This window comes from Phyllostomus hastatus, unplaced genomic scaffold (assembly GCF_019186645.2).
Source record: "Phyllostomus hastatus isolate PE091 unplaced genomic scaffold, TTU_PhHast_1.1 phas_contig_159, whole genome shotgun sequence".
In the NCBI taxonomy this organism is placed as follows: Eukaryota; Metazoa; Chordata; class Mammalia; order Chiroptera; family Phyllostomidae; genus Phyllostomus; species Phyllostomus hastatus.
Genome location: NW_025333640.1, coordinates 6,396,302 through 6,423,026, shown reverse-complemented (window position 1 = coordinate 6,423,026; position 26,725 = coordinate 6,396,302). Strand labels below are relative to the sequence as shown.

General features: G+C 44.4%; 1 protein-coding gene across 1 annotated transcript in view; it reads right to left on the bottom strand.

Moving 5' to 3' along the window:
* Positions 1 to 26,506, bottom strand: part of EXTL3 (exostosin like glycosyltransferase 3) — a 104,806-nt gene extending 78,300 nt beyond the window's left edge. Inside the window, exon 1 of the mRNA XM_045830988.1 lies at positions 26,424 to 26,506. The gene's annotated coding sequence lies outside the window, so the exon portion shown is untranslated. The remainder of the gene's footprint in view (positions 1 to 26,423) is intronic.
* Between the last annotated feature and the right edge of the window lie 219 nt (positions 26,507 to 26,725).

Here is a 26,725-nt window from a genome sequence, read left to right as displayed (position 1 = left end):
ATTAAGGATTTGCTCTCACACTGTGCCCTCCAGGTGTACATTTCTGAAAGGTGAAGGGAATTAAATACCGTTAAATACCAAAATAATACAGAGGAGGAGGCACTTGTGATGGTTAATTATACGTGTCAATTTGACTGGGTCAAGGGGACATAGGGCCCAGATATTTGGTCAAACATGATTCCAGGTGTGTCTGTGAGGGTCTTTTTGGATCACAGTTGAATCTGCGGACTAAGTAAAGCAGACTGCCTTTCCCTACGTGGGTGGGCCTCATCCATCAGTCGAAGATCGACCTGAATGTAACAAAACAGCTCAGTTACGGAGAAGTCTTTCTGCCTGCCTTGAGCTGGCACACTGGCCTTTCCTCTGCCTGCAGACTCAAACTGAAACAATGACTCTCTTTTGATCTCAAGCCTATAGGATTTGGGATCATCAGCTCTCCTCGGTCTCTGGCTGCAGATCTTAGGGCTTCTCAACCTCCATAACTGCACGAGTCAAGCCTTATAATAACTCTCTTTACATACATGTATATACAGATGCTCTCCAACGTATGAGGGGGTGACATCCCAATAAACCCATTGTAATTTGAAAATATCGCAAGTCAAAAATGCATTTAATGCCCCCAACCTGCCAAATACCACAGCTGAGCCTATTCTACCTTAAATATGCTCAGAACACTGACATTGGCCTCCTGTTGGGCAAAAGCATCTCATAGTCACTTGCCCAGCATCGTGAGAGAATATGGTACCACATACGGCTGGCCAGGGAAAGGTCAAAATTGTAAAGTCGAAAAATCCTAAGTCAAACAAACCATCATTAGTTGGGGACTGCGTGTATGTATTTATAGAACATATACACACATACGTATATGTCTATGTACATATCTGCTGGCTCTGTTTCGCATGAGATTCCTCGCTAACACAGCACTGGACAAAAATGTCTTTCTAAGTCACCTGTTTCCTGCTTTTGTTTATATTTCATTAAATCCATTATTTCCAGCAACCTCTACCCAGGTCCCTTTAAAGGACATTTGGAACTTGACATTTCAGTAGAAACTGAGAAAATAAAGCTGCAATTAGTCCCTTTTTTGCTATGAGGATATAGGCAAACTAAATCACAGTGACGGAATGTTTGCATACGTGGCAGAGAGAAGAGGTTTCAAAGCAGCTCTTTGTTCCCCTGCTCAGCACGGGGCAGGTGCTGGCACGTGCTGTGGAAAAGGAGTGACGGGACAGGCAGGCGATGAGACCTGCTGACGCAGAGCCGCTGCACTGAAGGGGAGAGCACCCGCACGTGGGCGAGACAGTCCCTGCAGGCCGAGTCGCAGCGCCTCCTCTCAGCGCTCACCAGCAGCTGCTTGACACAAGGCCCCTCACACCTCCTCCAGGGGAGAAATCGGCTCAGCAGAACTCTAACCAAGTATAAGGACTTCTTATCATTAAGGTTTAATTGGCTTATTCTCCCAAATTGCATCGGAAATAAATCGACTGTGCTCCTAGGGTGCCATGTTATATTATTCATAAATGCAGATAATTCAAAAGCAGTAAAGTGCTTGGCCCTTGCTCTCCATAAATTTGCCTTCTAAACGCGAGGACAACTTCCAAATTAAAACAACTTTAGAACAATTCAAAGCAACATGTAAGATGTATGTTCTAATTCCCAAGAGAAACAAGTGTTCTCATTCCTTCTGGGTGGAAGTATAAATTAACACAACCCCCTGTGGAAAGAATTCAGGCACAAAGATCAAAATTAGAACTAAAAATCTCCTCTGACCCAGAAATTTAACTTCCGGAATTTATCCTTCTGTGATACTTAAGAAATAACATATATACAAAGTTACTCATTGCAGCATTATTCAAAATAACAAAAAATTGCAAAGAACTCAAATACCCTTGAATAGGGGACTAGTTAAAGAAATCATTATATATATAATGGAGTATTTTGAAAAGTTTAAAAGTACACGAGGAAGCTTTCAATGCACAGATATGTTTAAAAGTCTCCAAGGTGGCCCTGGCTGGGTGGCTCAGCTGGCTGGAGCACCGCCCCCAGACACCGAAAGGTTGCCGGTTCCATCCCGGCAGGCACAGCATGAGCATGAACGGAGAACAACCGACTGATGTTTTTTTCATGCATTGATGTCTGTCACCCTTCCTCTCTCTCTCAAATCAATGAACACACCCTCAGGTAAGGGTTTAAGGAAGAGAGAAAAGAGAAGGGTGGTTTGTTTCTTTTTTTAAATGAACACAGGGATGTACACAGATATTGACTAAAAAACAACAACAAAGTTTCCAAAATATATTAAGTGGGAAAGAAACAATCCGACAAGATGTAGAAACTGTGTATACAAGGCATCCTTTTGTTTACAAGGAGGGAAAAACAGAACTACAGAACATAATTGCATTTGCTCGAATATTCATAAGTAAACCGTAGAGGAATACACACAACTCCTAAACACTGGTTACCTGAAGTGCCTGTCGGCGGGTGAAAACAGGGTAGGAGAGGAAGGGGCAGGGAGGGGGACTTCAGCTCTCTAAGATGCATGGATATATTGTGAGTCACATGAATGTCTTCCTATTCAAAACAATTAGGAAGAGAACGATTTTTTTTTAAGGCATGGCCCCAGGAGGCCTAGCATAATGAGGAGGAAGCTGGTTCCTGTGGGACTCCGTCTGGCCGCCACGGCGTGGGGCAGGCCCGCAGCTCTGGTGGGCTCCGTGAACAGTGGGAAAGGAGCGAGGAGAGCATGGTGTCTGCACTGGCTGCACTGGGCTGTTTCTACGGGGCGACACGTGCCAGGGTTTCTGAGCCACTGCCCAGCTGAAACGCCTCCCCACCAGGTGCCTCTGCTTCACCAGACCATTCCTTCCCTGTCGCCAGGATGCTCATGACCAGCCATGCGCACCAGTTACCGAAATCCACAAGCAGCTGGCTTTAATTTTTACTGTGGGAGGGCAGGGTCGATTAAGTAACTTCTATGAAAGGAGTGGTGGAGCACAGGAGGTCAAAGAGCCTGGGACAGATGTCTGGCCGGTGGCCAAGTCAGGCTTGGAAAACACTCCCCAAAGATAGCACAGCGAAATCTGCCCAAATGTGAAAGCTTCTGGCTTCAAGTTGTACAATCATGGGTGATTTTTTTTTCCCCTGGTGTGTGTGCCTTGATGTGCTTTCCAATAAAAAATGTTAATGACTATAGGTTACTCTTCAAAACCAAAACATATTGCATACAATGTGAAAGTTATAAAATCAAACCACTATTTTTACATAGTACAGAAACTGAAAGAGGAAGCTCAGATAGGTAGCATAAAACTTTTACATTGTAAACAATAAAAATCAGAATACTATATTTTTTAAAGTTTTATTTACTTATTTTTAGAGACATGGGGTGGGAAGGAGAAAGAGAGGGAGAGAAACATCAATGTGTGGCTGCCTCTCGAGCGCCCCCTACTGGGGACCTGGCCTGCAACCCAGGCCTGTGTCCTGAACGGGAATTGAGCCAACAACCCTTTAGTCTGTAGGCCTGCGCTCAATCCACTCAGCTACACCAGCCAGGGCAAAACACTATACTTTCAAAAAGTTTCTTTAATGCTGACAATATGACCTGACTGTAGGTCAGGGCGACCTGCCTAGGCAGGCCAGGCAGAGTGGAAGTGTCCCTGGTTCGAGGGCAGAAAAGGGCAGTCATGAAAGGGATGCCTGCACAGGCCAGGAGCCAGGCCTCCCCACAGCCTTCCTCCCACTGGGTTTGAAACTTGATATCCACCACTCCAAACCACTTTGCTCCCTCCACTCGCTCTAAACCCAAATAATGATGATGGTCCTATTCGTCTCAGAAATTTAACAACCACATTTTGAAACTTGGCCAGTCTTTTCCTCAGCTCTTTTGCAATCATGGGAGAACTAAGCTAGCATCTCAATTACTTGAGTAGGGTTGGGCATAGCTGAGGCTAACAGTTTCTTACCACTTAACAAATGTTTTATTTAAAGGAAAGTCGGTAAAGTTAGAAGCAAAATCCAGCCCCCCGATGCTTGAAAAACATACAGTGGACCCCCAATCCTTGCAAGGGACCGACCCTAAAACCTCCCTGAATCCCAAAGGTGGCATGACACTACTGCACAAAACTTCCTCCTTTATTAATCAGGATTTTTTTTTTCAAATCCTCACCAGAGGACATGCTTACTGATTTTAGAGAGACGGAAAGGGAGGGAGAAAAGCATCATCAGTTGTCTCTCCCACAAGCTCCAACTGGGGACTGAACCCACAACCAAGGCATGTGCCCTGACCGGGAATCAAACCTGCCACCTTTCAGGTTACAGGGTGGGACGACGATCCAACCAACTGAGCCACACTGTCCAGGGCTGAGTTGGACTCTTGATAGAAATGACAGGAACTTACATGGCAGAAAGGGGGGTGTATTAGAGAACAGAATTCACAGACTGGGTAGACAGCCAAACTTAGGAAAAGACAGGTGCAGTGGCTTCCTTGGAAATGGAACCCAGGGACACATGCAGCACCAGGAAGGGCCCTGTCCATCTCTCCCTTACGGATCTCACTGCCAGCCTTTTCATTGTCTTCTCCAAAGGCAGGAAATGTGGCCATGGGGAGGTCAAGAATCACCACTGGCAAGGATTTCCTCAAGCTTTTTCTGCTTGTAAGCACAAAAGTCCTGAGAAGAGTCTTTGATTGGCCCATGAAGATCAAGCGTCCACCCAGGACCAATCAGCTGTTAGGACAGTTCCTGTTGGAACCACATGGTTCAAGTGAACCAGCAGCAGTTCTCAGAACAAGGCAGGTGCTGGAGGGACCAAAAACAGAAACAAGGAGCAAGTAAGAGTGAAGAATGTAAAGGACATTTTGGACCTTTATGAGAGTGATTTTTAAATTTTTTATGCAGTGAGATGAACAGGCTGGTGCTTCCTTCCTATACACCTACCTCACAGCACATGCAGTTCAAGGTCATTCCACCTTAGCAAAGTCCAAACTGTTGTGCCATGGCCTTCCGATTGCTCACAGCTGGTAAATTATAAATAACCAGGGTCTAGAATGCCTCAGAGAAAAGCATTTTTAATGGCAGGTGCTTCTCTAAAAATGAATAAGTTTATATATAAAAAGGAGAATGGATCTTGGTAAGCCTGCATCCTGACTCATCTTGGCCACCTGCTCCTTCCCATCCCCTCAGTCACCCACGAACTCCTCTTGTTCCTGCATCAACAACAACTCGCCATTTAGTCCCCACCCTCTGCCTATCTCTGTCCCCCTTTAGGACACGAGGGCCCCCATTATGACCAGGTTGACTTATTCTGTACATAATGGTAGAAAGGGAAATATCCTTGGTCCTTATTTGCCAAATACTTGTTGAGGAATGAAATATCTTACTTTAGTCCCAAAGCACAAGACTAACGAAGCCCAGACTAAGAAAGTGACCAGCACAGAGCATGGGTTTGGGAACCAGGACGTTCTGGGTTGACACCAGCCCTGGCACTCGCTTGCTGCATGGCCACGGTGAATTGCTCAGTCTCTCTGAGGCTGATTTCCTTTTCTTTTTCCAGTAGGACTCATTTAATGCAAAATGGGAAAGTTGTACCTTATGAATCAAGATGGTTATCTGAAACACCACATATTGTCTTTATGCTCTGAAAATTAGAGTATTTTAGGAAAGAGGAAAAAGAGCACACATGACTTGTAATTTATAACCTGAACTTTCTTCTTCTTTCAGAAAAAAACAATTAAGGACTTTTTTCCTTTAAAAAAATATTTATTTATTCATTCATTTATTTATTTTTGACACTATTACAAATGTCCCCCGTTTCCCCTTTTCCTTACCCCACCCCCACCCCCACACACTGCCTGTACCCCCGGGCTAGGCATGTGTGTTCTTTGGCTAATATCTCCAGCCCCCCCAAACCCCTCTGAGATCTATCAGTCTGATCCATGTATCCATGCCTCAGGTTTTATTTTGTTCCTCAGTTTATTTTGCTATTAGAGTCCCCATATGAGTGAGATCATATGGTATTTGTTTTTCTCTGACTGGCTTATTTTGCTTTGTATAATATTCTCCAGGTCCATCCATGCTTAGCATAATATTCTCCAGGTCCATGTTCTGCAGAGGGTAACAGTTCCTTCTCTTTTACAGCTGTGTATAATTCTATTGTGAAAGTGTACCACAGCTTTTTTAACCACTCATATGCTGGTGGGCACTTGGGCTCTTTCCAGGCATTGGCATTTGTAAATAATGCTGCTATGAAAACAGGGGTGCTTATATTCTTTCTGATTAGTGTTTCAGGATTCTTAGGATATATTCCCAAATTGGGATCACTGGGTCAAACGGCAGTTCCATTTTTTATTTTTTATTTTTTTGAGGAAACTCCATACTGTTTTCCACAGTGGAGTCACCAGTCTGCATTCCCTCTTCTCCACATCCTCACCAGCACTTGTTGTTTGTGGATTATTGAATACAGCCATTCTGACCAGTGAGGTGATGCCTCATTGTGGTTTTAATCTGCATCTCTCTGATGATTAGGGACATCGGGCATCTTTTCATACATCTATGGGCCACCTGTATGCCCTCTTAGGAGAAGTCTCTATTCAGGTCCTTTGTGAGGCTGATTTTCTTATATAATATGCATAACATTTGTCTTGCAGACTTACTATGAAGATTAAATCAGGTGACAGATTAAAAAATATCTTTATTGATTTGAGAGAGAGAGAGAGAGAGAGAGAAACATTGATCTGTTCTACTCATGGCCGCCTCCCTGGTTGATTCTTACATGGATTTTTACAGGGGATGGAACCCACACCCTTGGCATACCAGCAGGTGACAGATTTTAAAGTGCCCAGAATATTAAGAAAATGTCCCACATATGCTGCTAATATTAGAGGGCTTGTGCTGACCTCACAAAGGCCAGCTGACAAGCGCAAGTGGAGTGCAGAGAACCAGAAGACTAACTCTGCCCCCTCCTGCTGTCTTGCTTAGACGCCCAAACAAAGATCGGCCATTTTTTCCCAATAAGCCGGAAAGTGCTGACTAAGGAACAGTTCTCATTCTCCTTGTTAAGCACTGTTTCTATGCGGAACATTATGAGGGAAGTTTTGGAGTCATTCTTTCTTGGGACTGGGTATAGCCAGACTCTGTATTTAAGGAGAGAGAAAACTTTGGGAATGCTAATTCCCTGAACACTTAGGAAAATGTCAGTAACGTAAGGCATCCTCACAACATATCATTAAACTTAACAAGGAGGGCAAAGGTGTGTTGCGTACTCCGGCAGAGCTGGCTGTCTGGAAAACGGTGATTGAACTGGGGTATGACAGAGAAGGGAGGGCTCCAGGAGGCCAAAACCTGATGCATTTTGTCCACTGCTATTATGGGGTACAGACTGTAGCAGAAACATGATGATAGGAGATTGAACTAGAGAAGACAGTACAATACTGAACACAGGTTCCACAATGAAATCTTCCTAAAACAATTTTTTTGAGTCAACTTCAGCATAGGTTAAATGAACCTCATTGTGACCTACTGAGCATGAGGGCGTCAACCCAAGGAGCGTTTATCTTTCTCCTTGTTCAAGGAAATGATCATGGCTAAAAGATCATGACTATGGAAATCGATTCTAGTACTAAAAATACTACGTCGCTTTCTTCCTTTATGGGTGAAATTTATAAGACTCTACATCTGAGGAAAAAACCCTCTTATATTGTATTCTGGAGACATGCTTCTGCCTTCCTAGAGGATCAGCAAACAACCAATATAAAATGTGGTCATTGAAAAAATATAAAACATGGCTGAAATAAATTCTAAAAGGTCTAAATTAATGAGGAGACAGCCTGTGTTCATGGATTGGAAGATTAGATGTTGTTAAGTAATAGTACCCAAAGCAATGCAATCTCTATCATAATCTCAGGGGTGTTTTTTGTAGAAATGATAAATCCATCCTAAAACTCATGAAATTTCGAGGAACCTGGAATACTGAAAATAATCGTGAAAAAGAGGAACAAAGTTGGAGGACTCACACGTGATTTTAAAACTTATGACAAAGCTACAGTAACCAAAGTTGTGGTACTGGGATAAGAATGCACATACAGACCAACAGAATAGAATTTGGAGCTCAGAAATACACCTGCACATCTATAGCCAAATGACTTCGACAAGGGTGCCAGAACCACTCAATAGGGGAAAAACAATCTCTTCAAAAAATGGCCCTGGGAAAACCGGATATCTACACGGAAAAAAAAAGTTGACTCTTAACCTTACACCATAAATAGAAATTAACTGAAAATGAATCAAAGAACTAAATTTCGGAGCTAATACTGCAAATCTCTTATAAGGAAACATAGGGGCAAATCTGCATGACCTTGGATTTGGCGATGGTTTCTTAGATGTGACACCAAAAACACAGGCAACATAAGGAAAAAAAACAGTTAAACTGGACTTCCTAAAGAATTAGAGCCTCCTGTGCATCGAAGGACACCATAAAAGGAGTGAAAAGACAACACAGAGAATGAAGGACATGCCCGCACACCATACACGCAATAAAGGGTTGACACCCAGAGTACGTAAAGAACCCCTGAATCTCAGCAGCAGGAAAACAAGCAGCCCAGTTTAAAAACAGGCGTGAGGAGGAGCCGGAGGGGAGGGAGGGATAAAGAGCCCGGGCACAGAGGATTTTTAGGACAGTAAAGTTATATGATCGAGCCCCTATAATGGTGGACACGTGCCATTGTACATTTCTCAAAACCCACAGCGTGGACACCAAGGATAAGCCCTAACATGAGCTGGACTTTAGGTGGCAACGGTGTGTTCGTGCAGGTCCGTGGGTTGCTGATTGTGAGGGAGTCTGCACGTGTTGGGGGTATAAGGGAATTCTCTGCACTTTCTACTCAAGTTGCTGTGAACTTAAAACTGATCTCAAAAATAATAAAGTTGAAGGGGGGGCAGTCGGGAGGGCAAAGAACTTGAACAGACATTTTTCTAAAGAAGAAAAATAAAAGGCCAATAAGCACGGGAAAAGATGGTTAGCATCATTAGTCATCAGGGAAATGCAAATCAAAACCACAGTGAGGTACCACTTCACACCTAAGGTGGCTATTTTAAAACTATGGAAAAGAACACATTGGGAAGGGTGCCGAGAAACTGGGCCCCTCAGGCGTTGCTGGTGGGATGTCGAGTGGTGCGGCAGCTGTGGAAAGCAGTTTGGCCATCCCTACAGAAGTTAAACACAGAGTTGTCACATGACCCACCGATTCCTCTTCTGGGAACGCACACACACACCACGACTGAGAACGGGGACCAGACAGACACTCGTGCACCACGTTCACGGTAGCGCTGCTCGCAGCAGTCAAAGGGGGCGCAGCGCGAGTGTCCGACGTGGGGCGAAGGGAGAAGCAGAGTGAGGTGAACACACACAATGGAGTGTCACTCGCCCTTAAAAAGGAGTGACATTCTCACACGCGATATGACCCGGATAAACCCTGAAGACATCATACTGAGTGAAAGAAGCCAGACACCAAGTGTATGATCACACAAACGGCATGATTCCAGGATACGAACTACCGGAAAGAGGCGGATCCATAACAGAAAGCAGAGCTGTGGTTGCCGGGGCTGGAGAGGGGGGATGGGGAGCTGCAGCTCCGTGACTGCGGAGTTCCGCCGCGGCACTGACGCTTGCACATTATAAACGTGTCCCGTGCTGCTCAGATAAACACATAAAAAGAGTTAAAATGGCAAAGTTTGCGTTACATAATTTTATCACCACTATTTTTAAAAAGAAAAAAGTAACCTATGCTAACGGACCTATGAACACAGCAATTACAAACAGTTACGCAAGTTTATTAAGAAAGATAACGTTATAATGTCGGTGCCAGCAGAAGCATGGTGGTCTCCAAGAAGTCGAGATCGAGTACCTCTTAGTTTTTAAAGCACAAGTAAGCAGATTCTAAAATCCACATGGAAGAACAAAGAACTAAGAATAACAAAACATAATCTGAAAAAAGAAAAACAAGGTCAGTCACCACTCCCTATGAGATGTCAAGATGTATTTTAAAAAAAAGTTGCGGTATTTAGGCAGTGCGATGTTAGCCCAGGAACAGAGACCCAGGTCAGTCAAGCCCTGACTTATGGAAACTGGGCAGCAAACAGACACGAAGTCAGTGCAGAAAGAACAGACTATCCAATAAACGTGCTGGACCGACTGATTATCTGTATGGAAGAAAAAAACGAACCCCTACATTCCACCAATTGCAGAATAAATTCTAGATGGATTGCATGCTTAATGTGAAAAAGCAAAATTTTAAAAGCTTTTAGGGAGAAAATATAGGAAAATATACATATGATTGTGAGATAGGGGAATTTTTAAAACTAAAACTTGAAAGCACAAATAGTAAAGAAAAGATTGTGAAATAGTTGACTACATCAAAATCAAACTTGTCTATACTCAAAATACACCACAAACGAAGTCAAAGAAAGACAAGAGGCATTAAGAACTCGGCACGGTATATGACTGGTAAGAGAGTAGCAACCTGATAAAACAATGAACTGCTTCAACCATGAAGAAAAAAAGGACAACACAATAACCAGGAAAAGCAAAGTCTATGAACAGATAACAAAGAGGGGATGCGAATGGCCAACAAACACACGAAGAAACGCTCAACCTCATCAGTAATGAGGAAAGTACAAACATCTCTGAGACACCATTTCACATGGATCAGACTGGCAAAAAAACTTAAGTCAGACGGCAGCAAGCATGACTGAGGCAGGCAGAAGCTTGAAGCTGTCATACACACCGCCAACTGGTACCACCACTGTGGACAGAAGTGTGGCCACATCAGTGTGCATTCACTATGACCCAGCAATTGTAGCTCTAGGTCAGCATCCCAGAGAAACTCCTGCACCTGTGTACGAGGACGCAGGTGCAAGGGTGTGCCTTAGGGCATCCTGTGTGAGGGTATTGGTCCATGCATGTCTCCGTAGCAAGTGACAGGAGGAAAGCACGCACAGAGATGGAAATTCTGGGCCGTGGCAGCTCTGGGAAGGAGGGAGGGAGAGCAGTGAAACTGGGGAGGGGTTCACGGATGGTTTCTGATACACTTACTTCTAATTTTTTAAAAACATAGTTGACATATCATAGTTTATTAGTTTCAGCTGTACGACACAGTGATTCAAAATCTAACACCCTGTGAAATGATCACAACTATTACAAGTCTAATAACCATTTGTCACGTTACAGTTTTTGTATTATTGTTGACTATATTCTCCCCGAGGTGCATCACTACCTTACTTACTTTGTAACTGAAAGTTTGCCCTTCTTAATCCCTCTCCCTTTTCCCACCCATCCCCCACCCCGACACTCTGGCAACTGTCAGTTTGTTTTCTGTATCTAGGAGTTTGTTTCATTTTGGTTTTTCTTGTTTTGTTTTTCAGATTCCACATATAAGTGAAATCACATGGTATTTGTTTTTTCTCTGTGTGACTTATATCTGTATTTTTTATTGTAAAAAAGGAACAGGAGCACAAAAACGAGACATTGAGATTTGACAAAACTAAGTTGTAAGTCATGATATTCTTTGTACTTTTTTGAATACTTGAAAAATTTCATAATAATTTTTCAAATTCCAGCAGTACTTATCCAGCATTACTTTGAAGACACGAACATTCCAGACGGTTGGGCAACTGTGGGCCAGCAGAGGGAGAGGGATGGGTTGGGCTGGGGCAACCGTTTCTTTCCCAAAGACCCTGAGCCAGGAAACAAAGATACAGCACCACGAGATGTATACAGGAGGCATCAACTGTTTCCTTCACCTGAGCAGGAGGATGGCCAGTGCAAGGAATTCCCCCTGGGAGCCTCCCCCTGCCCTCTGGGCGTGCCTCCTTCAAGGCTGCATCCGACCCCTGCCCCCAACTGCGACCTCGTTCCTGCACAGGGAGGAGAGTCAGCTGTGACTCCTCACCGATTCAAAGACACACTCCAAGCAGAGCTGTCCTGTGTTCCTTCTCGGGTCGCCTCCTGCAGAGATAATTAAGTATTTTCATGCAAAATAAGGAGACTCAAATTTTATTTCCTTCGCTGCTCCTGCTGCAGAGCAAAAAGTGTGGGCAAGAATGTCAATAAAAAGCATAAGCAGAAGTAGAAAAATTAATGAATAATAAAAAAATTAAAACCAATGACTCAGCAAGTGAAGGCAGGGAGGTTTGGTGGTGCAGTGAACTTCAGAGTCAGACACCTGGATTTGCACGTCCAGCTTCTCCACTTGTTTCTTTTTTGGGAAGGGGCGTATTTTTTAATTGAATTTATTGGAGTGACATTGGTTCACAAAACCATACAGGTTTCAAATGCACAACTCAATAAAACATCATCTGCACACTGCACTGTGCACCCAAGTGAAGTCTCTCTCCATCCCCACTCTCTCCCCCTTTGCCTACCGCCAACTACCTCACACCCCCTTTCCCTCTGGCTATCACCACACTGGTCTGTGTACATGTCTGGCCCGTGCTAAGCACTCAATAAATGTTTGTGAATGGAGTGAACATGAATCTCAGTATTTGGTACACACTGGGCATCTAAAAGTTACTTTTATGGGGAGTGTGCTCTGTGCTGGGCATGTATGTATTTTGTACCTCATTTAATCCTTGTAATAACAATGTATTTATTATACTATTCATTTCTGGGAATTATACATTTTGTATCTCATTTAATCCTTATAACAACAATGCATGATAGTACTCATTTTAAAAATGAGAAAACCGAGGCCCAGAGAAGTTAACTGACTACCCCAAGCTCACTGAGTTAAATGGGAGAGCCAGAATTCAAATCCAGTTTGTCAGTTTTCAGATATTTGTTGAATCAATTAATAAGCCATCACTGGGCATGAACTTGACGGTTTAGTGCATGCTCGCAGCAGCTGAGAGCGCTGCGTGGCCGCCCCGACTGGCGTGGCCCACGGCACAGAGGAAAACATGGCATGGAGACGAGGGAGTGGAGGCAATGTCTCCCTGTCCCTGAGACCGCCCTCAACTGTTAGCATATTCGTTTACAACCCACTACCTCTGAAGAAAAAGCCATACAAAATAATGACACTAATAGAAACCATTTTGGCTGGAGTAGTTTATAACCTTAAAAATAACTTCATAAAAGTTTACTGTAGAAAAATTTTAAACGCTGGTGAGAAAAACATTAATTTTATCATCACCACATAATCTACGTGTGTATCCTCCTAGTCATTTTGGTATATTTTCTTTTACAAAAGTGGGATAAAACTGTACAATTTTATAGCTTAAGCTTTCCAATTAATAAATTGTAACTGTCTTTATGTCAGTAAACACATTGTTTTTAACTGAGGAGTTCCATTGTATTCCTATGTGAGGTCCCCACGGATGAAAATTCGAGCTGTTTCTAACTCTTCCCCATTATAAACAAGGCTGAGAGGAGTACGTTAGAGCTAAACCTTTTCGCCTGTGTTTAATTACTGCCATGGGACAGATTTCCAGAAGTAGACTTGCTGGGTCAAAGGGCTGTATGTGGAATTTTTTAATTTAAGCACAAACATCTGTTTTAAATGTATTTTTAACTTGTGTTTCACTTCATTTTTAGTTTCTTTTTAAGTAACAAGAACAATGCCAAATGCACACAAGCCCCCAGGAGAGACTGGTGATTGAGTATCTCTTTATATGAGAAACGGACCCCTTTCTCTCTCCTTTCAGGGAAAAAAAATAAGTCCCTGAGTTAAGAAGAAGGAAGGAGAAAAGATGAAAACAAAACAATAATGTTGACCCTGAGTGGAAAAGACTGGCTGCCCCCACCGATATCTAGGGAAGTAAAATTCCATCATCGGAGGCATGAACAGAACACTGACGAGGCCCCATGGTAAGATCTGGAAGAAATAAAGTACGTAGGTCTAGTCCTAGCCCTACGGAAGCTTACATTTTCGTTCAAAAGCAAAATCATAACTACACAAGAAGACTCAGAAGCACATAACAAGTCCACATACAGCAGGTAAAACGGTAGGGAACTCAGTTAACTGAAATAATCAGTTCGAGCAAGGAGTCATAATGAAAAGATACATTGGACATTTTATTGTAAACGAATGCTTGAAGGACACTTATGTATAACCTCTGAATTTTCAAGGAATGTTCTTTAGAATAGGTCCATTAATTGAACGCTTTGGTCAAGAGGTTCCATTTTGGATTTTCCTAAAATGTATTTTTTAATTTTTAACAAGTTAAATTTAAAAATAAAATTTCTTTGAAAATCAAAAAATGGCCCTGGCTGGCATGGCTCAGTGGATTGAGCACGGGCTGCGAACCAAAGCATCGCAGGTTCGATTCCCAGTCAAGGCACACGCCTGGGTTGCAGGCCACGGCCCCCAGCAACCACACATTGATGTTTCTCTCTCTCCATCTCCCTCCCTTCCCTCTGTAAAAATAAATGAATGAATGAATGAATGAATGAATGAATGAATGTTCCCAGTATTTGTTTTCTCCCCCATACCCAGTTCTATTATAATTAGTTTTAGAAAATCGCCTCTATCCAGTCTTTTCCAAACATCAACAAGGCTGTTACAGAAGTGATTCTCTTCTGTAAAGGAGAGTGAAGGACATCCTAGCTCGTGAAGCACATCCGTCAGCCAGCCTCCCAGAAGGCCCGGAGGCCAGTTCACACAAAGAGCTAAACAGGGAAGTCTGTTACTTCTCTTACACAACATGAGTGTCCCTCAGATCGAATCCAGATGGCATCTCCTTAGTAACGACCCTCCTGAGGTGAAGGGTGGAACAAATAAATCAGAGGTGCAACTCCCAGTTTCCGCGGCGGTATCCGAGAGCCCACGGCACTCAGCACTGACCCTGCCTGCGAGGACAGGCTCTGGGGGATGCTCGAGGCATCTCTGGACCAGTGAGTACTTTTCACCCTAAAAAACTGATGGAACCAATTGTCCTGTACAGGATCTAGAAGCACATTTTAAAGAGTAAAACATGTGAGGCTACAGGCAGTAAGACTCCTTTGAATTAATATCAAAATCACACAGCACGAGTCTGGTGAAAGTGCTGATACCATAAGCCACTCTGGACTGGAAGTCACGAGCTCTGAGTTCTGGTCCAATGACGCAGCTGGACATGGCTGCGTGGGTTGTGCAAGTTACTGAGCTCCTCTGAGCTCCCTCTACCTAGTCTGTTGAATGAAGTGAGTGAGTGCTAGATGATTACTAAGATCTTCTTTGATTCTAAAACTTGACTATTCTCTAAGGAGGACCCACAAGCAGGTAAAAAAAGAGGAGTAAGAGGCACTATATTTTTAGATGTTCCAGTAGCTAATCGAATCAGTCTGGAAGAGAATGGGAAAATTACCTAGTACAGCCACATCTCACTTTATTTTACAATTCAACACATATTCATTGAGTATCTACTCTGTGATGCTAGGGACATTTCACAAAACAAGGGAAATACCTGCCTTCGCAGACCTTGCTACGTTTAATTAGCAACCACAATACATTGTGTGTTGAGTGCTAACGTGGAAAAAGGAGAACGTCCAACAGGAAGAGTGTGTACATACTGCAGTATGGGAGGCTTTTCTCGGTGCGGCTCTGTCCAACCTGAGACCTGAAAGGACACGGAGCAGCTCCTTGGGAAGGGGGACAGGGGGACAGGGTCCAGGAAGGGGAGCACTATGTCAAAAGGGGCAGAGCCGGCTAACCCAGCACGTGTGGCTGAACTGTCCAAAACCAGGCAGGGGAGGAGAAGTGAAAAGAGCAGGGAGGCCCTGGCTGACGTGGTTCTGCTGGTTGGGCATGGTCCTGTGCACCAAAAGGTAGCAAGTTCGATTCCTGGTCAGGGCACATGCCTAGGTTGTAGGTTTGGCCCCCAGCAGGTGGCAGGTTCAGTCTCCAGTCGGGGTGCATAGGAGAGGCAACTGACCGAAGTTTTCCAAACTGAGGTTTCTCTCCCTCTCTTTCTCCCTCCCTTCCCTTCTCTCCGAAGTCAAAAGACATGATCTCGGGTGAAGATGAAAAGAGAGAGAGGAAAGAGAAGAAAACAGCAGCTATATCGCGCAATACCTTACATAAGAACAAGGAGTTTTGCCTTTAGCTTTCCAGCAAAGCTTTGTGTAAGCAAGTAATGGGATCAGACAAACATTTCCAAAAGATTACACGGGCTGTGCTGTGAAGAATAGATTGTAGGAAAGCAAGACCCAAGACAGAACATCACTGGGAGGCTATTGCAGGAATCTGGATGGAAGGGGGGGACCTGAACTTGAACATGAACAGCAGTGGTGGAGAGTTATTTAGAAGTTTGTATAGGACTTGGTGATTGAGCAGATGTTGGGAGAGAGGAGTCAAAAATGATTCCCCAACTTCCAGATTAAGAAATTGAGTAGAAAATTTTCCACTGTGTTTGCTGAGAGGATCAGCTACATGTCTACAGTCGCCAGGAGGCATTTTGCCATCATTTAGAAAGAGACTGCCTGAGAATGGAGCCAACACAGAGGAAAGCAAAGCTAAGAGACAGAGTGAGGCTGTTTGTGACAGCCTCGGGTCACGTCTCGGGACCCGCTCTCCCAGACCCACCCCTGCACTTCTCAGGCACCAGAATCCTGCATTTCCTTCGCTGTGGCTTTTGCTGGTGGTAGTTTGGTGGGTTGGTCACTTAGTTCAATAAGAGTATGGGTTCTGTCATTGTGTTCTGTGGGAAGAGCAGGGACAGTGAGAGCAGAGCCCAGGGTACAACCAGCACTGAAGAGGTGACACTGAGGAAGGTGAGCCCCAGGAGAAAGCAAGAGGAGGAACCTGGGAAAGAGCAGCGCCGACAAAGGAGGATTTTCAAAGAGAAGCGCGTGGTTGGCGAAGTCAGATGCCACTGCCAGATCAGTGGGACAGTCACTGAGACTCAGGCACTGGCTTTAGCAACAAGGCGGTGGCTGGCAGCCTTTGTGAGGAAGGTTTCAGTGGAGGGATGGGCATGGAGACCGACTGAAGAAGGTTGAGGAGGTGAGGAAGCGCAGTCAGGGAGTAGAAACAATTCTAAGTCAAGGAGCTGTGTTGTGGAGGGGGAGGCTGCCACAGGGAGATGTTTTCAGGTGGATGAGAGGAGAATTTGTAAAGCTAATGAGGATGCAGGAGATGGAATAATTAGTTGGGAGAAGTCCCCGAGAAGCGAGGTGGAGGAGGTCAAGGCACGGATTTAAAGGCCGGTCCTAAGGCAAGGGAAGGCTACCTCTTCGGTGGGAACAGGACAGACAGGAATGCCTGCAGAAGGAATGCACGCAGATGAATGCTGGATTTCTTAGCACAGAGGCAGAAACTTGAAGGTGTCACTGCCTCACAGCCTCTATCATTTCCATAAACTTGCAGGCAGGGTCATTTGCTCAGAGTGAGGAGAACCCAAGGGTGGGAGTTTTGGAGAGAATGGAGGCTGTTTGAAAGACTGCTGTGCAGGATAGGAGAGAGAGTAGGAAAAAACAGAACTGGCTGGAGGCCACAAGGGCACACCTGACGGCAGAAACCATCCCACCACCTTAGCAAAATTTGGTGAGTTGAAGGAAGGACAGAATCAGAAAGTAAATGTTTGATTAGAGTGAGACCATTGGTCTCTAAAAGGTCTCTTTCGTAAATGAAAACTGTTAGTGCTGGGGTGGTTTTCATTAGTGCTCTCAAAGAGGAACTTTGGGGTTTGCTGATAGGACTCTCGGCCTTTCCGCACCGCAAACTGCCGGCCTGATGCAGATGGGCCGCACAGAGAAGATCGCACAAATGGTGTGACAGCCCGAACTGGCCGATAAGATTCAGCAGGCCAGAAGGTGATAATGAATCTGGGTTTAAAAAAAAAACAAAAAGCAAAAAAAAAACCAAAAAACAACCCAAGACAAGACTCAAACTGTGCCTGGGAAATCATGTTTTGATATCATAGTGGTCACTCAGTTAAGAGATCAAAGTCACCAGCAACAAACCCTCAAGTGCAGATACAACCCTTGGGTTGAGCAAACACCAAACACCAAGAGGCCACTCCACAAGGCCCTTCACAGCGCCAAGACTCTCAACTGTCAGTTGAGGGCGATAAGAGTCCCCATGGGACGTGGCCATGTCAGCCGCCTATGCAGTGTGGGGCAAAAGTAGGTTTACAGCGCTCCATATGAAGAATATAATAGTTACTAAATAATAATACGAGGACAAACTATGTTTCATGTGCTCGTCTGCAACCGTACTGTTGCCCAACCCTGTATTTTCAAGTTCTGTCCTTACATTTACTTTCATCAGCAACAAGGATTTGGGACCATATCGTCTCAGCCCTTCCCGATGTGTCTTCTCTGAACTGCAATGCAGTCGTGTGAAACCTATCTTGAGAGAGGCACAACACAAACACTCTGAATAGTGTTGTCTTTTAAAGTAGAGGGTGTCTCCTCTTGAATTATTCAATATTCTTCTTAAGAGAAAAGCAAACAAAATCAAAAACAAAAACCCAGGCAGGAACTTGGCCAGAAAAGTCCGTTGCTCCTGGCCCTTCAGGGCACGCTGATTCTCCTTCACACACTTAGGGTACCACGTCCCGGAAGCAAGGGGATGTGCTAAGATTTCATCATTCCTAATCCGGAAGGATTCAGCAACGGATGCCAATGGCAGGGACAGGTGCTGTGACAGCAGGCGGAGGGCAGAGAGGCAGACGCGACCCTCCCCTCCAGGACAGGCAGGGACACTGCAGCAGTCCTGGAGGAGGAGGACACTTCTGCGGACAGGGAAGACGTACAAAGCTGGAAAGCAGAGGGAGCAGCCGAGCATAAAAAAAACAACTTGAGCTGTGGAACAGGCTTCCTTCCAGGGGCACAGGGTGTGTAGGGAGTGGTCGGAAGATGAGTCTAGACAAGTGAGGAGGGGCCAGACCAGACACCATACGGCTAAGAACAGCTAAGAAGTTTGGACTTTATCCTGGCCCAGGTGTGAATCAATCGTTTTTCCCCTAGCCAGCTTAAATGAGATTAGAATATGTGAAAGGGAATTTTCGCTAAAACACAAAGGGAAAAGCGAACATACCAAAGCATAAAAATGAACGACTCACAAGCCTCAGCCTACATGAAAATGGACAGTATTATTCGTGGTGTCTGGAAACGGCTAATGTGGCTACACGGAGACCCAGGTTATGCTTTCATCATGTGATTTTATTGTGATGGTGACCCATAACATTAAAAAAAAAAAAAAAAGAGCAGCTCACAGATCCCAGATTTCTTTGTCTGCTTCTTACTTGGTTCTAGTCCCAGGCTGGCTGAGCTTGGAGAACCTGCAGAGAGATGGCCCGGCCCAAGCCCCCTTTCGCTCCTCAGCTTGCCCACGTTGGCCCTACAGCAGCGACCGCATCTTTTGTCCACGGGCCCAAAACTGAGGCCAATGGGAGTTTTGCTCCTTCTGGATCCCATCGCTTACCACTCACCCTGGGGCAGTCCTGCTTATCCTGAGGCTGTCTTAGTTCCTGCTCTGCAGCCGTCCTGGCCCCAGGAGGTCTGTTCCAGGTCAGGGGTCAGCAAATGCGTTCTATAAAGGGCCACGCAGTCAGTATCCTAGGCAATGTGGGCCACTTACAGTTCTGTCACAACTACTCAACCCAGCTACTGTATCATGAAAGCAGCCACAGACAGTATGTGAACAGAAGGATATGGCTGTGTTCCAGTAAAAAAATTTTTATGGACACTAAAATTTGAATTTTGTATCATTTTCACATGTCATGAAATGTTATTCTTCTTTCAATCCTTTTCTTAAAAAAAAAGATTTTATTTATTTATTTTGAGACAGATGGGAAGGTAGGAGGAAAGACAGGGAGAGAAACATCAATGTGTAAGAGATACATCCACTGGTTGCCTCTCCTACACCCCCAACCAGGGATCTGTCCCGCAACCCAGGCCTGTGCCCTGCCCGAGAATCGAACCGGCAGCACTTTGATTCGCAGGTCAGCACTCAATCCACTAAGTCACACCAGGCAGCACTCAATTTTTTTCAACTGTTTCAATATGGAAAAACCATGCTTAGCTCACCAACTGTACAAAAACACACATTGGCCAGATGTGGCCTCTGACCAGGAGTTTGCTGACTCCTGTTCCAGCTGCTAATTTCCAGGGCAAAGATGGCCTTTTTTACCTGATCGATTTATTATTATAGCTGATACTACTAATACTAATAAATATCATGTGTTGAACACCTACTAAGTACCAGGCAGTAGGTACCAGAGAGAGCTGCTTTGAAGATTAAATGAAATAATGCATGTAAAGCACTTAACAGACTACTTCAACCGAGTTAAGCATCAATAATTGTTGGCTACTACTTTTTATTACTGTTTATATATCTTATCTCTGATCAGTAAAATGACTCACACCAGGTAGATGTAAATATCCCATTGAGGACCAGGAAAATTAAGTCATCTGTGAAATCACATATCTAATGCGTTGCAGAGCTGGGAGCTGAACCAGACGTAGCTGACTTCAAAGTCCACGGCCTCCCCACTCCCATGCAACCTCCCCTCTACCCGAAGTATGTTCACCGGCTGGCGGCTGACCGCTGGTCTACCCACCAGCCGCAGTTGTTTATGTCCCTAGGGCCTGCCATCTGTGTCGAGAGCAGCATAGGGCTTAATCCACTCTTGCTCCAAAGCTTAAAAGTCTGTTGGACCACTTCGCTCTTGTTTCCCGCCAAGGGACCCTCCACCCGAGAGAACAGTAATGATGGCGGAGCTCCACAGACAACTGGACCTTTCCCCACTCAGATGTCCAATTCTGCCCAATCTCCAGGTTCTCCTGATGACTCAGCCTTAGGTAGCTTTCTGAAGGCGACACTCTTAGAATCCTGCCGCTGCAGTATTCTGGCAGAAAAACACTTCACACATTCATGGTAACTCCAGATAGCTGCCACGAAAGGTACGAAGAGTGTCGCTGCATAAAAGCCATTCATCTACATGACATTTTCAGAGTTGTCCATAAAATGTTGTTGAAGACATTGTACACAGCTTCAAAATTATATTCGAAGGAGCCCATGTGATAAATCCTTCTCTGAATTTAGCTCCGGGGGAAAAAAAAGTCTCTATAATTGAATCTGTGTATTTTACCTTGCCAGAATAAGAAAATGATGTAACCCAACCTGTTTCCTTTTTATATCATGGCTTCGAAAGAAATGTAAAGCCAAGTTCCACGACAAAATGTCTCATCTCAGGTACCTGGTAGGATCTATTTCTGCTTCACTGCTATGACCATTTTCTGTTGAACAATTTTAAAAATAGCCAGTAGTGTGTGCCTCCTATATGCCAGGCTCTGTGCCTGTCCTGCTGTGCCCTCCCTTCTTAAGTGGTTTCAAATATGGTGCTTGTTTTACTAAATTACCCTAATGCCTTATCTTGTAAGTTGTTTTACTTATATCCTATACCTCAGTTCTCCTGGAAGTAGTCAGGTCCCTATATTTAATTTTTTTAAAGGGGTTCTTTTAAAAAAAAAGATTTTATTTATTTATTTTTTAGAGAGAGGGGAAAGGAAGGAGAAAGAGAGGGAGAGAAACATCAATGTGTGGTTGCCTCTCACATGCCCCCTCTTGGGGGACCTGGTCCACAACCCAGGCCTGTGCCCCGACTGGGAATCGAACCAGCGACCCTTTGGTTTGCAGGTTGGCCCTCAATCTACTGAGACACACCAGCCATAGCTAAAAAGGGGTTCTATTCTCACTTATGCATATAGTTGTACAGCACCAATCTGGCTTTATCCTTAGAGCCTACAGGATGGGGATGTTATTCCATGAAAATCAGGGTTTTTCCAGATTGCACTATCTTGTACATCCCTTCCCCTTCCTTTGCACCTCTGCTTGTCTCCGTGTATCACTCTGATCCTCCATGCAGGCGTCAACAACCCCAGGCAGTCCCCATGCTGGGACTGTGCCCAGGGTGAGCTCCATGAGCAGGACCCCGATCTTTCTGCACCTGTAGCCCTGGACACCTGTCCTACTGAGAACCCTCTAGCTCTGGGTAGCTTCCTCACTGGAATCACAGCTCTCTTTGGCATCTGACACCCTGCCACTTCATCTCCCATCACCTCCCCTTCAACGCTACCTGTTCTCCCAGCACCTTTCCAGAAGCCAATGCAGGTTTACATGACTTAGGAGTTTATGTCCAAGGGTGACTGGCAGAGCAGCTAGAATAAAGTGGGCAGATAGTTGTTACTGGATAGAAAAATTGGAAACTGGAGAGGATATTTGGCACAACAGCCCCTCAAATATTTGAGAACAAATGAATGACCAAAAGCTAAGCACCTAAATTTCTTCAGTAATTGTAATCCTATGAATTTGCTACAGCAAGGCTGATAAAGATGGAAAACTTGGTTTCTCTTTCTGCTTACGTGAGAAATCCAGAGCACACCTCTGTCTGTCAGCTGCAAGTGGGTCCTTGTCCCTCTCAGGTATGAGTATCTGGCAGAGGCCAGGTTTTCGCTCTGCATTCTCCCCTTGCCTGAACTTGCTCAGTGACTCTGGGGAAATCACCTGATAGCTCTGGGCCTTGCAGTTTGCATCTGTGAAGAATGAAGATTGCACTCAATGGTGTCTTGGGTACTTTCCAGTCTTACACTTCTGTGACCTGTCTCTAGAAATCTAGCTAGCATTCTTTTCTTGGGCCGGGCTTTACAAGATGTCTGTTTTACTTTTGGAAGTGCATTTCCTAGTCTTCCTTATCACTAATCTATCACATGTACCAGTACTTTGGTCATCTGTTCATAACATGACACTCAACATGATTTTTGGCTTTGAAGGTGAAATACACATAACATACAGTTTACCTTTTTAACCATTTTAAAATGTACCGTTCAGAGGCATCAAGCACATAAACATTGTTACGCAAAAATCACCACCATCCACCTCCACAACTTTTTTCATCTTTCCAGACTGAACTTCTCTACCCTTGAAACAGCAACCTCCCATCCTTTCCCCTCCCAGCCCCCGGCAACCCCACTCTCCTGTTCATTTCTATGAATTTGACTATTGCAAGTGTAATTACAGTTTGTCCTTTATGACAGGCTGATTTTACTTAGATGTCCTCCAAGTTCATCTGTGCTGTAGCCTGAGTCAGAATTTCCTTCCTTTGTGAGCTGAATACTGTTTCATTGCAGGCACAAACCACATTCTGTTTATTCGTTCTTCCGTCAATGGACACTTCAGTTGTGTTCACCTTTTGGGTATTAGAGTAACGCTGCCATGAACATAAGGGTGCTATGTGTTTGAGATCCTGTTTTTACTTCTTCTGGGTACACACCTAGAAGCAGGATTGTTGGATCACATGGTAATTCTGTGTTTACCATTTTGAGGAACTGCCACACTGTTCTGTTCAATGGGACTCTTGCAGAGACAGAAATGCTTAAGAAGCTGGGCACTGCAGTCTTATTGCCATTCTGAGTCCTGAGAGGTGTTTCCAGGGTATAGGTTTGCCTGGAAGGGTTGTCGTGCTTTATTCTCTAAAGAAGCAGGACTCACCTGCTATTCAAAATGAGCTTTGCACTAGACACTGGACCTGGGGCTGCTCCTTACCCTGCCTCAGTATCAACTTCTGTAAAGTGGGCTAATCACACCTAATTTATAGGGTTTTTGTAAAGGTTAGGGATGGTGTACACAAAGCACTGAGGTAAGCACCTACAAAATGATGATGTGAATCTTACTGACTGCAAAGGACTGTTGTGAAAACCAAATGAAATAACGTATGAGAAAGCTGCAACTGGTAGTACATTCTATAAATAGGCCCTCATAATCATTTCTTTCCTAGTCACTGCTACAGCATCCTGGCCTCTGATCTCTGTCCTCCACTCAGGCTTCAGAGTGAACTATCCACAGCAGCTGTGACCCTGTCACTCTCCTCGTTTTCAGTCACACCCCTCACCCGTGCACGACCTTCTGCGACCTGACCCCTACCTTTCTCCTCACTCTTATTTCTTATCTTCCCGGGCCTCACATCTTGCCACTTTACCTCCACGATTTTGTTAATGCTATCATTAGTTAATGTTACAATTAGTATCATAATATAACAAACAGCTTTTCAAAAATTGGTACCACAAAGATGAAAGCCAAAAGGAACTATTTTGAGGTACTTTATTCCTTTTTCCCTCCAAAATAAGTTGTGTGTTTTTCAACTGAGCTCCTCATGTCTCCATGGTTCTTCCGAGAGATGCTTTTGTTCCTCGGCGTCTGAGAAATCTCCGAGGACCCTACTCGTATGGTCCTGGTGACACAGCCCCCAATAAGAAATCATACCGGTGGCTCTTTTTCATTAGGAATGGGCTGAAGAAATGGGTCTCGTACTTAACTAGGTACTTGACAAATATCTGCTCAAGAATTGAGTAAATTATGAGTTGCTTGTTTGTGCTAACTCCTGCAAACCCCAGTCTGTGGCTAGAGGTCAGCTTTTTTTTTTTTTTTAATTTACTTCTTTTGGAAGCAAGAACTATGTCAGCTGTGCCTTCTTTGAAATAATAAAGGCAATGGAAGGTTATAAAAGCAATGGGCCAACTGTTTAAATTAACCTAATGTGCGTAGTACTTATGGTTAATGTGGGAAACACCTGACCTGCTTATTTTGGGGGAGTCCAAGAACTTGTTTATAAATTTTTTTATATGGGTGTCAGTGTGTTTCCACGTGACTCTCTTGAGGCTGCGAGCTTACTGATGTTTTCTAGCTACTCTGCAAAGTTATCGCGGACATGTCTTTACACTGCTTCTTTTAAGCTTCAGACAGTGCCCTCTAGCTCTCATGGGTGTTGCTGACTTTTAATGACTTACTAGATTTTGGTTTTATCTTTTGTGTCTATTGCCACTAACTGAGGATGTCTAGTAGCTAAGACAATTTTTTTTCTTTTTGCTTTTAATCTTTTAAAGGCCTGTACCTTTTTACTCACAAATACACAATGCTTTTGAATGAATATTAATGTCAGATGTGGAAACTTTCCAAATAGAGATTATACATAAAGAGCAATTTATAATTTCGTACTTTGATAGAGAACTGACACTTCTGAAGGAAAGTGCCCAGAGATAGAGTTCAGGATAATTAAGAAATTCTATTTAACAAAGATTTAGAATCCTAACAACTCCTAGATTCTTTCCTTGGGCATAGGTGAGGTGGTAATACCTATTTTGAAATAATTTGAAAGAATGTTCTTATATTTTATTGTTATCTGAAGTTCAAGAGGTGTGACCAGCAAAAAAAGGATTCTGTGTTATTCATAACATTTTACATTTGAAAGGAACAATAAAGCTAATTTAATTGTCCAACCTCTTCTTAACAGCAGAAATGTTTTGGAACAAGCTTGCCTGATTTCCCATCTGCTGCCTTTTACTATCAGCTAATGTGATCATCAGGATCATGTTCACCTGAAGAATATACTGTTTAGGTAGTTTTCCTAATTATAACCTTTAGTACTTAACAATAAAAGAAACTACTTAGATTTCACAAGTAAAATCTACCAATTTTATTGGAATGGGCATTGACAAGATGAGGGTTTTAAAGAAAAATATATCTTAAAAAAATATAATGTATTCTACACTGGGGATAGGGATCAGAGGACTAAAGTGCTTTCCTGAGCCTTTGGAAGTGGACAAAGGTGGAGTTACCTTAGAACTGCAGCCTGGAGCTTTCAGGTTGGGATTACTACAGATGGGTGTTATTGCCAAGGGGTGCTAGGGTAACAGAAAGCAGACTGAATAGAAGGAGCCGTGCACTGTGACCCAGAAACAGGCTGAGGAGCACAGGCACCAATAACCTTAGGCTATCCCAGAGGCCCCGTATTCCAGTGCTTCTACCTGTCAAACTTTACTTTTTGAAAAGCCCTAGGTGTGGGATCCCCAAACTAGGGTCAGCTGTGCTGTGAGGCGCTCTGGAGGGTGGCAGCAGGGATTTTTGGTAAGCAGTGTCCTGGAGAGTAGTCTTGGGTGCGGTGTGTTTGGGTCTACTAGAACTTGAGGGCACCCACTAGCTTAAATCACAGGATAGCCAACACCTGATATGCTGGCGCAGGTGGGACACTGACAGACGCCACTCACTTAAGTACCTGAAACAGCTGGACTCAGGACCCTCACCCAGACGGTGAACTAGATCCAGACCTACCTCTAATTTTTCATGAATCCTCACATATACATACACACCTGAAGAAATCCAGCCCACACCTACACAAGTTCTCACACATTCTAACCCCACCCCGGAGCTTGCATCCGTACATTAGAAGGGATGAACCAAGAGCTTGAAATTACCCTGGCACTAACTCCCAAAATCAGACTCCCCTGAGCCCAGCAGAGACTGGAGGAACAGGGACAAAGGGACGCAGACAAAAGAGTTTTAAAATAAGATTCCCTCCGAACCAACCTGGTTGCTCCAGCTCTGAATGTTAGCAACTTAAGACTTCTCCTGTTTGCACAACTAAAAAAGACTTCATATACCGGCCCCACCCCCACTTCCCTACCTTGTCACTGCGCCAGGTGGAGAAGTCTCCAGAGCTGGGGAGGGCGCGACCTAAGCCCCTGCGGCAGCCCGCACCAAGGACTAGCAAGGCGGCGGCGGCGGCGGCTGCAGATTCTGACCACGCCCCCATTCAGCCCCGCCCCCCGCCCGCCCTGTCGCCGCCTCGTGCACCTTCAGGGCTCCGCGGTCCACGCCGCAGCTCCGTCAACAACCCAAGCCGCGACTACAGAGCCCGGTGCATTGTGGGAAGACAAGCCCAAAACTGAGCCTGCGCTGACCCCTAGTGGGCGCAGTTCCAAAGGG